Source organism: Medicago sativa, chromosome 5, assembly GCF_051527215.1.
Source record: "Medicago sativa cultivar Bolivia chromosome 5, Bolivia_mono, whole genome shotgun sequence".
Taxonomy (NCBI): domain Eukaryota; kingdom Viridiplantae; phylum Streptophyta; class Magnoliopsida; order Fabales; family Fabaceae; genus Medicago; species Medicago sativa.
In genome coordinates, this window is record NC_140753.1 from 62706752 (window position 1) to 62720209 (window position 13458).

Genomic DNA, 13458 nt, shown 5'->3' on the forward strand with positions numbered 1-13458 from the left:
TAAATTAGCAAGATAATTCTGGATGAGTTCCAAAAGATTTGCATAATGATGAAACTTCGAGATGTCCTTCATCACCAACTGTACCATATGAAGAGAGTCGGAGAAACACATAAGCTTTTTATAACCTTCCTCCCAACTTAACTTTACACCGATCAACGACGCTTGAATCTCAGCATGTAAAAAAATATTCGAGATCCCCACGTTACCAAATGTCATATTGATCGCTAAGAGAAAATTAATGTTTCGAAAATTAGACTATATATAGGTAAACATAGAAGACTCAAATATGTGTAAATATTGGATTTTAAACTTGAACATAAAATTACATAGAAGAAAATTATTATGTATGTATGTATTTATCTGATTTGAGCGTGTATATGTACAATGGTTCCTAACATTCTCATCTAAAAAAATAAATGAGTAAGTTAGTAAATCTACTACCACTTGCTTTTGAAAAAAAATTATTCATCCACTATTTTAAATAAGTATTAATTAAAGGTTAATTTTGTTAATTTCACTTATATTATTTTTAACAGATACAACAACCATTTTATCTTGCATTTTTATATCAAGTGTTAAAAAGAGAGATTAGGTTGCTGGCTATATTGTTTTGGAAACTTGGAGTAACTTCGTAGTCAGATTTTCAGATTCCATAACTTAAGAGAAGCCAACTGAAGAGCTATGTCTGAAAAACATGGTGCTTAAAAAGACAAAGGGAATGATACACTTGAAGAATACAATACTCCATATGTCTCTGTTTATAAGATTCTTTGGAATTTTTTACATACATACATACATAAAGAAAAAATTGAGGAAATATATTAAGAAAGTAAGTAGTGTAATTAATGCGTACTCTTGTGAATTCGACAACTTTAAATCTCACACCAATGAAATTTAGATTCATGGGACAAGTATCAATGAAAACCAATAACCAAAATAACCACAAGCAACAACAACAGACCTAGATCTAATCTAGCAACAAAGTGTAAAGCAAAACCACATCCGAACCAATGAATAAACAAGATAAAAAGAATATAAAAAAAGAACAACACAAAAGAATTGTTTACCTAGTTTGGTCCAACATTGACCTACTCTAGGAAGAGATTGATCTGTCCAATCTATTATCAATGAGATCTTTAAAAAGAGATATAAAAAGGTTACAAGAAATTAGTTTTGACAAGCTCTCCAAGCACAAACCTAATTTCAACGCATTTTCCAATTTCTTCCCATGAACAAGACACTCAATGATTTTCATTCTCCCAAGGTGTTTCCCAATTGTTTCCCAACTCTAGAATCTAACCCCCCCCCCCCCCCCCCCCAAAAGAGAACCAATCCTTAGCCTTTGATTTCCTAAGGATCTTCTCTTTTGGTTTCCCAAGACTCACCCAATTTACTCACAAAGACTCTCCTTTGATGTGTTTCCCAGCCCCATGAATCTCTCCCCAAGAGGCATCGACCCTCTCCCAAGAGTCCCCATTTTTGGTTCTCCAAGATTCACATTTTGAAGCTTTGAACCTCACCTAAAGACCCTCAACCTTTAGTATCTAAATACCCTAAAAGTTCCATCCTTTTGTTTCCATGAGATTCACCAAGCTTGCTCAACAAATGGGTTAAGGAGTGCTTAAATAGTGTTTCAGATCCTGTCAAAATCGTGCCCTGATTTTCCAGTTCATACACAGTACAAATGAACATTATCCAAAATCGTGGCATGATTTTTGTCGAATCCAAAGTCCAAAATCTGAGCCAAAATTGTGCCCTGATTTCTCCAAATCGTGGCATGATTTTTTGCCAAACACAAACATTAAAATTTTGAGTCAAACTGAACACGTATGATTTTTGTTTGACTATTACTAAGGAACTCTTTTGTGCATAGACGCATTTGATACTGACTTTTGCATTATTTAGTTGCAATTGCAATTAGGGTTTACGAATCCCGATCCTCTCCACTCGATCAAAAAAAAAAGAATCTTTATCTCGTCTATATATATATATATATATATATATATATATATATATATATATATATATATATATATATATATATATATATATATATATATATATTAGTTAGTTCAATATTTAATTTTAGGCTAAATTAATCCAATGGTCCCTTAACTAATTCTCAGTTTTCATTTTGGTACCATAACTCCTAAAATCATCAAATTGGTATATTAACTCCATTAACTTGTGTCAAAAACATCTTACCGTGAAAACACTAACTGTGCCGTTAGTAAGTGCTTACGTGGAGAATCCAGATTGGCATACAACGTGGCACGTATATAAGGTGGTTGTCTTTGCTTTTAGAGAGAGATTAGTTAGTTCAATATTAATTTTAGGCTAAATTATGAAGGTGAGAAAAACACAAGAAGGGGGGTTGAATTGTGTTTTGAAAAATTCTTCGTTTCTCTTAATAACTGAATACACTGATCAGAAGCTAAGTGAGACAGCTTCTGAAGTGATGATCAGAATCTAAATGCAGCGGAATAAAACAGAGAGAGAGAAGAAGAACGACACAAAGCAATTATACTGGTTCCTTCCACAATCCGGAAGTAGTCCAGTCCCCCTTGCACTTCCAAGGAGATTTCACTATGAGTAATATCTGATTACAAATGCTCAAGCACACAAGCAAGAGACTTCCAATGCTCAAGCACACAAGCAAGAGACTTCCTTTGCTCAAGAACACAATCAAGAGACTTCCTGCTCAAGCACAACTGCAAGAGACTTCCTAACTAAACAAAATTACACAGAAAATTGTTTAAGGTTGAACACTTGATATACAATCAGAGGTGCTCACAATACAAATCAGATACAGACTCAATGGACTTAAGAATTTCTAAGATATGACTTTGAGACACAGAAATTCTAAGTGAATGCAGAACAATTTCAGCAGAGGTTTGGTACTTGTGAAAATCTTGTGAGTCTTTCGTTCAGCGTTCTTGCATTACCAATTCTCTAGGTCTTCACTCCTTTATATAGAGGTGTGAAAGAGACGTTGTGAAATTGCCAGCACACCAAAGAGTCGTTGTCCTATGAAGAACAAATTTGAAATCCATTCCTTATCCAAAGGAACATTTATGCAGGCGAGACCGTATTCTGGAGCTGTTTTCTTGTCTTGAAGTGCAGACACAAAACAGAGTAGTGGAGAACGTGGTTGTACAATTCGTACAAAGTACAATGTCAACGCTTTCGTCCAAATTGCAAACACATGCCTTCAAACACCTTTGAAATGACCGTTGCAAACTCCACTAATCCTTTGTTTGTGTTTTCGAATCCAATAGACAGCTTTTGCATTGATAATTCTTCAATTCTTGATTCTTTGCAAATCCAGTTGATATTCAGCTTCTGGTGAAATGGCTTCTGATGAGGCAGCTTCTGATGATGCAGCTTCTGATGATGCAGCTTCTGATGAGATGACTTCTGCAGCTTCTGATGATGCAGCTTCTGATGATGTGACTTCTGGACCTCTTGTCTTCAGGAGCACTATTCTTCAGGAGCGCTATTTCTTCAGGAGCGTTATTTCTTCAGGAGCAGCTTGGCTTCAGGAGCGCTTTTTCTTCAGGAGCAAGTTGCCTTCAGGAGCGTCCAAGCTTCAAATTTTTGTTGTTTCCATAGCTCTTTATTTGCTCATTCAGAACCAATGATGATGTAACTTTATAATTATGGTCCTGTACACTTGAACAAATATTAGCTAATCCAATTTACAATTTTTAATACCTTGTTATCATCAAAACTCTTTAAGGTTTATTGTTAAACACATTTTGTTCCAACAATCTCCCCCTTTTTGATGATGACAAACAAAAGTATTTAAAATTGATCAATTGTTGTTAATCTAATTAACAAGTTGACTTTGGGGTTCTGAGGTTTGTAAGCTCAGAATCTGAGGTTTGTAAGCTCAAACTCCCCCTGAGTCTGATAGTCTTTAAGGTGAGGTTTGTAAGCTCCCCCTAAGTTCTATCCAGGTTAACTAAATTCATTTTGCGCGCAATAATTATTATCAGAGCTTAAAAGCAAAATTGAATCATAGAAAGAATTTACTTATAGATAAGAAGAATGGTTCAATTAACTTTACTTGAATTTTGATACTCCTTCGTTCATTAAGCTTATACCAATAGGGTAAAAAGATAGAAGTTTTTCAAAAATTTCAAATGCCATTAATGGGGCTCAGAGCCTTTAAATACTTGTCACATATACTCCCCCTTTTGTCATTATCAAAAAAAAATTAAAATAAATCTAAGCACAAAAGACAAAAAGATATGAGAAAAACTCAAACATGAGAGAGTATACTAAGCAATGAACTAAATAAATCAGAGCAAAAAACATGTATATTCAATTGTCAGAAGCAGCTAAACAGTCAGAATCAGTAAGCATTTAGAACCAAAGAGAATTAAAACAGAATGGTTTCAGAAGCAAGGACTAGGAATTCAAAACAAACAACAAACAAAAAGAAAAACACAAGGGTGTGCAACTAAGTGTTGGTTTGATGTTGTTTCTTCATCTCCTCCATTTCTTCAATCTTCTTCTGCAACAGTTCTTCAAGCTGTTGTTGCCTCTGGAGAAGAGCCTGTTCCCTTTCCTTAGCTTCTTGCTGCTGTTGTGCCATCTGTTTCTTCAGAAGCTTACACAACCTTGCTTCTCTGGTCAAGTAATCTGTTTCAAAGAAGAAAGGCTGGTTTGCCAGGAGCAGTGTAGAGCTTCTTACTCTCAGACTCTGATTCACATGCTCCATTACCCTTCTGACAGAAGCTTCCTTGCTTCTGATGCACTTAGCCCTTAAGCTTTCAATTAGCTCTGTTGCCCGGTTCTGAAGTGATGCCCAGGAGTCTTCATATGCACTTGTGAGATCAATTGTCCTTCGTTGATCCACAAGATTAAGCAATTGACTAAGGATTGTCTGAAGCTCAGAATTGATATATCCAGATTCCAGGATGTTTGTGGGTGGATGTTCAAGGATTTCAAGATCAGAATCACTGATTTCTAAGTCTTGAATAGGGTTAGGAACTGGAATGGTAAGGTGTGTTTGTGTGTTAGAAGATGAGGGCTGGTCAGAATCAATGTGTGTGGTGGAGGTTGAGGCTTGAACATTGACTAGAGAGATGTCAACATCCATGGGAGTTGGTTCAGGAGAGTGTTCAGGTAAAGGTTGAAATTCAGTTTCAGATGGTGGTTGTTGTGGTGAAGTTGATGTTTGAGTGTTGAGTTGGGGGTCAATGATGGCTATTGGTGATTGTGGGGGTGTTGTGGGTTTTTGTGGTTCAGGTGTTTGTTGATGGGGGTTTTCTGAAACAACGTTTTCAGAAGCAGCTGCTTCTGGAGTTGTTTCAGAGGCTTTTTCTGAGGTGGACTCAACATTTTCAGGAGGAATCATGTTGAGAGGTTGAATGCAAAGGGGTTGAGGGTTAAGGCGAAAGATAGAATCAATGACTCTTTCTCTCTGCACAGCCAGTTCAGCTAACTTCTCATTAACTATGTGGCCAACTGGTTCATAAGAAGTTGACGAAGAGGGCTTATCGTTGGTTTTGGTTGATGTTGATTGGCTTTTTTACTGGTTTTTGAAAAAGTTGAGCTAAGGGTACATCATCATCAGAATCATCAGAATCTGATAATGATGCGGATGCGGAATCTGAAGATATATTAATTACCTTTTCTGGTTCAGGATCAGAATCCTCTTTAGCAGATTCACTGGACACCTGCAACAGTTGCTTGGCTTCTGAAACTACAGACTCTCGTAGCTCAGCAGCAATTTCCAGAACTTTTTCAGCGGCTGCTTTCTTCTCTTGTAACTCTTTTAACTTCAAATCAGAAGCAGCTTGAGCTCTTAAGGTGATATGAGGAAAATCCTTGGTTCTCCTCAAGGCTGGCTTTCTCTTCCTCTTTGGTATTGCAGGTTGATCAAGAGAAATGTCAACACCCATGATCATCCTGGAGTCCATGTCTTCAATGGCTTCTTCAATAGAAGGTACTGATGAACTTCCAATTTTGAGCTTGTCAGCAGCAACTTTTTTAGTAGGTTGTTCAACCTCTAGATATTGCTCTGCAGTCATCTTCCTTTTTGACTTTCTGCCTCTGGCTCGTGGCAGAGCACCACCATACATTTCCTCTGGAATATCTTCCAATCTGATTCTCTCATTGGTTGCCTCAAAATGTTCCTTGATATAGTACATCTGCACTTCAATGGGATCCTTCTTGCAGATAGGTGGAAAGTCCTTCATAAGATCAGACTTAACAAATGATTCACTTAAATCAGTTTGAAGTTTGGTGACTTCACTGACTAGCTTCATATTCAAGAGAGTATGAGCATTAATGAATTTTCCAGTTTTTGTGTCAAGTAGCTGATCTGTGAAGCCTTGAGATTGACTGAGACTGTCCAAGATACCTCCTTGATAGAATATCTCTGAGAGGAGTCTTCCATAAGGAACCAAGGGTTTATCCAGTAGCTGACTCTGTTTCAAACACTCTACCAAGTACTTGAACATGTATTTGGGCACATTCACCTTTTCCTTCTTGATGAAGTGCTGGAGAAGGACCTTCTGAGCTAGATTTGGCTTCACACAGTCACCACTTGGAAACAGGGTCTCATTCTGAATCTTCAGAAGCATCTTGGTTTCCATGCTCAATTCAGCATATTTCTTCTCCTTCTCAGAATTGTAAATCACCAAGTTGGCTTGCTTTTTCCAAATGCGTTTTTCAGCAGCATCTGAAAGATCAATTCCAGAGTAGTATCCAGAGGCTGCAGCCTTGAGAACATACTCTATGTGCCATTGTGCAATTCTTATTGGAATACCACAGATGCTCGACCTGATTTCATCTTCAACAAATGGCGCAAGACCCATTTCTTCTCTTGTTTTCCCTTCTAATTCAGGATACATTAGCACCATTTGACTTTCCTCAGATAAGGATGCCGCTTTGTTGTAAAATTTTGCTCTTACCCAGAAGTGTCTAACCAGAGCTTCATATGTTGGTCCATTCAACATTCTGAAATAATCCATGAGTCCTTGCTCTTCATAGTAGCTTCTGATAGAACACCCATGAAAATTCAGAGAATCAAAGTCCACTGGATTCTCTATCTGAACTTGCAAATCCCATTCTTCCAATTTCATGCTTCTTCCTCTGTAGTCATATTCAGGGACCATTCTTGAAGTAGATACTGAATCTTTTCGTTGCGAGCTTGATGATGCCATTTGATGATTGACGAAGATTTGAAGAAGATGAAGATTTTAGGGTTCTAAGGTTGAGAGAATGCGCTTACTTCGCAAACGGTTTGAGAGCAAATGTGTTTGTTGTGAGTGAGTAGTGTGTGAATTGACAAAGTGTTAAAAGTAAAACGATTGCAATTCAAAAGAGACAAACAAACATAACATTAATGACAAAATTGGGGGCGCGTGAAAAGTACTTTCAAAGCTTTTAAATCATCATTGCCCTTTTAGTTATACACCAACACAAACAGGCCACGTAAGAAGTTCACAGAGTAACTACCAAGTTAGTGGGCCAGAAGTTACTTTAAAAAGTAACTCCCAACGTTTCCACTTATTCAACTATTCAGAAGCAACAAATCCAGCTTCTGGACTTCAGATGCTGATGTCATCATCAGAAGCGAGTTTTCCTCAGAACCTCAATGAAGAGCTTCTGATGGACTACTGCTTCTGAACTAACTTCAGAACCTAAAATCCTATTCAGGAGCAAGCAAACATTTAATCAGACACGAAGTGCATGTTCAAATTTTTCTTTATAAAATCAAATCTTTCAACAGTTAAAGGCTTAGTAAATATATCAGCCCATTGATTTTCAGTATCAATGAATTGTATATCTAAAATTCCTTTTTGAACATAATCTCTGATAAAATGGTGTTTGATTTCAATGTGCTTAGCTCTTGAATGCAAAATTGGATTTTTAGACAAACAAATAGCAGCAGTATTATCACAATAAATGGGAATACTGTTAGCAGTTATCTGATAATCTTCCAACTGATGTTTCATCCAAAGTAGTTGTGTACAACAACTTGCAGCTGAAATGTATTCTGCTTCTGCTGTAGACATAGCAATAGTTGTTTGTCTTTTGCTAGCCCAGGATATAAGATTATCACCCAGAAATTGACAATTGCCACTGGTTGATTTTCTTTCAATCCTATCACCAGCATAATCAGCATCACAGAATCCAATTAGCTTATAATCTAAGGATTTCCTATAAAGGAGTCCAAGATTAGTTGTTCCCTTCAAATACCTGAAGATTCTCTTGACAACAGTCATATGAGATTCTCTAGGATCTGATTGGAATCTTGCACACAAGCATACACTGAATAAAATATCTGGCCTAGATGCAGTGAGGTATAACAAAGAACCAATCATACCTCTATACAGCTTCTGATCTACTTTAGCTCCTTCATCTTCTTTGCTCAGGTTGCACGTAGGATGCATTGGAGTGTTCATCACTTTACAATCTTCAAGTTTGAACTTCTTCAGAAGCTCCTTTGTGTACTTTGATTGATGAACATAGACTCCATCTTTGCATTGATTGATTTGAATGCCAAGGAAGAACTTCAGCTCTCCCATCATGCTCATTTCAAATTCATCCTGCATTAACTCAGAAAATTCCTTGCAAAGAGATGCATTAGTAGAACCAAATATTATATCATCAACATATATTTGCACAACAAGAATATCTTTCCCAAGGGTCCTTCTGAAGAGTGTAGTGTCAACCTGTCCTCTCTTAAAATCATTTTTGATTAAGAAATTACTTAGTCTATCATACCAAGCTCTGGGAGCTTGTTTCAAGCCATATAGTGATTTCTTCAGTTTAAAAACATGGTCAGGATATTTAATATCCTCAAATCCAGGAGGTTGCTTAACATACACTTCTTCTTCTATGACACCATTGAGAAATGCACTCTTGACATCCATCTGATATAATATTATGCCATGATTAACTGCATAGGAAAGAAGTAACCTGATTGCTTCCAATCTTGCAACTGGAGCAAACGTTTCAGTGTAATCAATGCCTTCTTGTTGACTATACCCTTGTGCAACAAGTCTGGCTTTGTTTCTTGTTACTTCACCTTGCTCATTCAGCTTGTTTCTGAATACCCATTTTGTTCCAATAATGTTCTTGTGCTGAGGTTTGGGTACCAGATCCCACACATCATTTCTTTGAAATTGATTCAACTCTTCTTGCATAGCTAGGATCCATCCATCATCTGAAAGTGCTTCATCAACTGTTGTAGGTTCAATCATTGAGATTAGTCCAATCATTGACTCTTCTTGTCTGAAATGTGATCTTGTTCTTCTTGGACTATCTTTGTTTCCAATGATTAGCTCCTCAGGATGTGAAGACTTGTGTTTGAATGTGTTTCTGGGAGGATCTTCTTGATGTGAGCCATCTTGTGCTTCATCAGAAGCAGTTTCATCTTGCGCTTCTGATGTGGGTTCAGCTTCTGGACTATCTTCAGACTCAGCTATCTGATCAGGTTCTGGAGTAGCTTCAGGAACCTGTATCTCTGCAAAACTTTCACCCTGCTTTGAAGTTTTATCTTCAAGCTCCTTGTCATCAAATTTAACGTGCATAGATTCTTCAACACAGAGTGTTTCTGAATTATACACTCTGTATGCCTTTGACCTTTCAGAGTAACCTAAAAAGATTCCTCTTTGGGCCTTGGCATCAAATTTCTTTAGGTAGAGCTTGTTGTTCAGAATGTAACAAGTACATCCAAATTGATGAAAGTAAGAGATATTGGGTTTTCTTCCTTTAAAGAGTTCATATGCTGTTTTCTCCAAAATAGGTCTAATATAGATCCTGTTTTGAACATAGCATGCTGTATTCACTGCTTCTGCCCAAAAATGTTTTGGTAAATTGTTTTCATGAATCATGGTTCTGGCCATTTCTTGTAAAGTTCTATTCTTTCTCTCTACAACTCCATTTTGTTGTGGTGTTCTAGGAGAAGAGAATTCATGGAAAATTCCATGTTTTTCACAAAAAGCTTCAAATGGCTCATTTTCAAATTCTCCACCATGATCACTTCTGACTTTCAAAATTTTTGATTCTTTTTCAGATTGAATTTGAGTGCAGAAGCTACTGAATACATCACACGCAACATCTTTACTCTTTATGAATTTCACCCAAGTCCATCTGCTGTAATCATCAACAATGACTAATCCATATCTACTTCCATATAAGGATGCAGTACTCACTGGTCCAAATAAATCAATATGGAGTAATTCTAAAGGTCTTGAGGTTGAGACAATGTCTTTGGTTTTAAAAGATGATTTCACAATTTTCCCTCTCTGACATGCACCACAAAGTGCATCTGAATGATAGTCAATGTCTGGTAGCCCTTTCACAAGTTGTAACTTACTAAGCTTAGAGATTAACCTCCAGTTAGCATGTCCCAACCTTCTGTGCCACATCCATTTCTTATCATTCACTGATAGTAGGCAAATCACCTTCTGATCAGCCAGTTCAGAAAAATTGATTTTATAGACATTGTCAACTCTCTTTCCCTTGAACACAATGGATTTGTCTTTCTTGTTGATTACTGTACAGTTGGGTTTTTCAAAAAGCACATCATAACCATTATCACAAAATTGACTTATGCTCAAAAGGTTATGTTCAAGACCATCTACCAACCATACATTATTAATTGAGGTAGAGGAATTACCAATAGTTCCTGTACCTATGATCCTGCCTGACTGGTTGCCTCCAAATTTCACATTTCCTCCCTCTTTCATTGTTAGGCTGAGGAACATGGACTTGTCTCCTGTCATGTGTCTTGAGCAACCACTGTCTAGGTACCATGATCTTTGCTTTGGCACTGCTCTTAGACATACCTGCATCATTGACATTTTTAGATTTAGGTACCCATTGTTCTATGGGTCCTGGAAGGTTAGTACTTAAGGCTTTACTCTTCACTTCTTGTACCTTGTGCTGTGAGTTGGGTTGCTTCTGATTAACCATCACCTTAGGTTTTGGTACTTCAGAAGCAGTAACTGTCTTCTTCTGAAACTTAGACTTCAGAACCCCAGATTTTGGTTTCACCAGACTCTGAGGAATAGGTTCTGATCTTTTCAGGATCCTAACCTTTGAAGTTTTGGAATCAGATTTGATCATAGCCTTTGACTTAGAGTTCTTTGGCTTTGAAGTAATCTTAGCCTTAGAACTAGAAGCTTCAGGTTCTGATTGAACAACAGTTTCCAACTCAGCCCCTTCTGGTACAAAGAATGTTTTCAGACCTTCCTTGATGCATTCACAACAAGACTTTAGATTGGTTTTCTCCAGTTTCACTTCTGGAAAGCCAATTCCTCTGCCATTGTTCTTGTAAATGCTATAAATCATAGAAGCCACTCTGCTTCTGTCAATGCCAGATATAATAAAATCTTCAAGAGCAATTTCATGGTTACTTAAAGGTTTTTCATTACACTTTTCTTGTAGCTTCTGACATAAGAACCTGAGCTGATCTTCATATGTTTTACACATGAAGTCAAAGCCCCTAAGTCCTTGTTCAGAAGCTTTCAGATCCAATAAAGTTGATTTTTGCTGTTGTACCAAATCAGCATATTTTTCTTTTAAATCCTTCAACTCATTGGTTCTTACTTCAAAATGTGTAAGAAGTTCTTTAAGTGACTCAACAAGTTCATCTCTGGGAATTTTGGAATATACCTCATTTTCATCTTCTGAGTCTGAATCTGATCCAGCTTCTGAAGTTGCTGTTGCTACCAACCCAACAGCTACCTTTGCATCTTCATCAGCTTCCTCTTTATCAGATCCAGATTCACTACCCAAATCATCCCAGGTTGCCATTAAACTCTGCTTAATCTGCTTCTTGAATTTGCTTGGTTTGAATGTAGACCTCTTTGACTTGTCCTTTGACTTTTCTCTTTGAAGATCAGGGCATTCAGCAATGAAGTGACCTGGCTTCTTACAGTTGAAGCATCCCTTCTGATCTTCTTTCCTTGAGCTTCTGGAGTTACCCCTTCTGGAGAGAAACTTTCTGTTCTTCTTGGCCAGATATTGAAGTCTGTTTGAGAGCATGGCCATTTCTGCAGCATCTGGTTCAGAATCTGAACTTGACTGTTCTTCCTCTTCAGATTCAACCACTTTGAGAGCTTTTGATGACTTGCCTTTGGATGGAAGAGCTATTGATTTACTCTTCTTAGTAGACTCATGTTCATTAAGACTTAACTCATGAACTTTGAGAGAACTAACAAGATCTTCGACACTTAAAGTGTTTAAATCTTTAGCTTCCTCAATGGCAGTCACCTTCGGTCTCCATCTGGCAGGTAAGCTTCTGAGTATCTTGCTTACATGATCAGAAGCAACATAGCTCTTCTTTAGAATCTGTAGACCAGAAACTAAGGTTTGAAACCTTGAGTACATCTCCTCAATAGTTTCATCATCCTTCATTTTGAATAACTCATACTGATGTACAAGCAGGAGAGCCTTTGCTTCTTTGACCTTCTTGCTCCCTTCATAATTTGAACAGAGAGAAGCAAACATAGCTTTAGCAGTGGATTTGTCACTCATCTTCATGTATTCTGCTTTGGGTATGGCAGTGACAAGAGCTCCTCTGATAATATGATGCTTCTTGTAAAGTTTCCTCAGTTCTGGAGTATGTTTCTTTCTATCCACAGCAGCTCCTTCTTCATCAAGGACTAAACCACCAACGCCGTCTTCCAGAATATCCCACAATTCTTCATCTAGGCTCATGATGTAACTGTAAAAATTGGTCTTCCACCAAGAGAACTCTTCAGCATCTCCATTGAACTTTGGAACTTTTCCAACACTGGTTTTCTTACTATCACTATAATCATGTGAGACATTTTTATAGCTAGTATCACCATCAGGAGGAGGAGTAGTCATGTTTTTCTCAGATCTTTGACTGTTGCACGGTTAAGTGATACACAACAGACCAAGGCTCTAGATACCAATTGAAGGTGAGAAAAACACAAGAAGGGGGGTTGAATTGTGTTTTGAAAAATTCTTCGTTTCTCTTAATAACTGAATACACTGATCAGAAGCTAAGTGAGACAGCTTCTGAAGTGATGATCAGAATCTAAATGCAGCGGAATAAAACAGAGAGAGAAGAAGAACGACACAAAGCAATTATACTGGTTCCTTCCACAATCCGGAAGTAGTCCAGTCCCCCTTGCACTTCCAAGGAGATTTCACTATGAGTAATATCTGATTACAAATGCTCAAGCACACAAGCAAGAGACTTCCAATGCTCAAGCACACAAGCAAGAGACTTCCTTTGCTCAAGAACACAATCAAGAGACTTCCTGCTCAAGCACAACTGCAAGAGACTTCCTAACTAAACAAAATTACACAGAAAATTGTTTAAGGTTGAACACTTGATATACAATCAGAGGTGCTCACAATACAAATCAGATACAGACTCAATGGACTTAAGAATTTCTAAGATATGACTTTGAGACACAGAAATTCTAAGTGAATGCAGAACAATTTCAGCAGAGG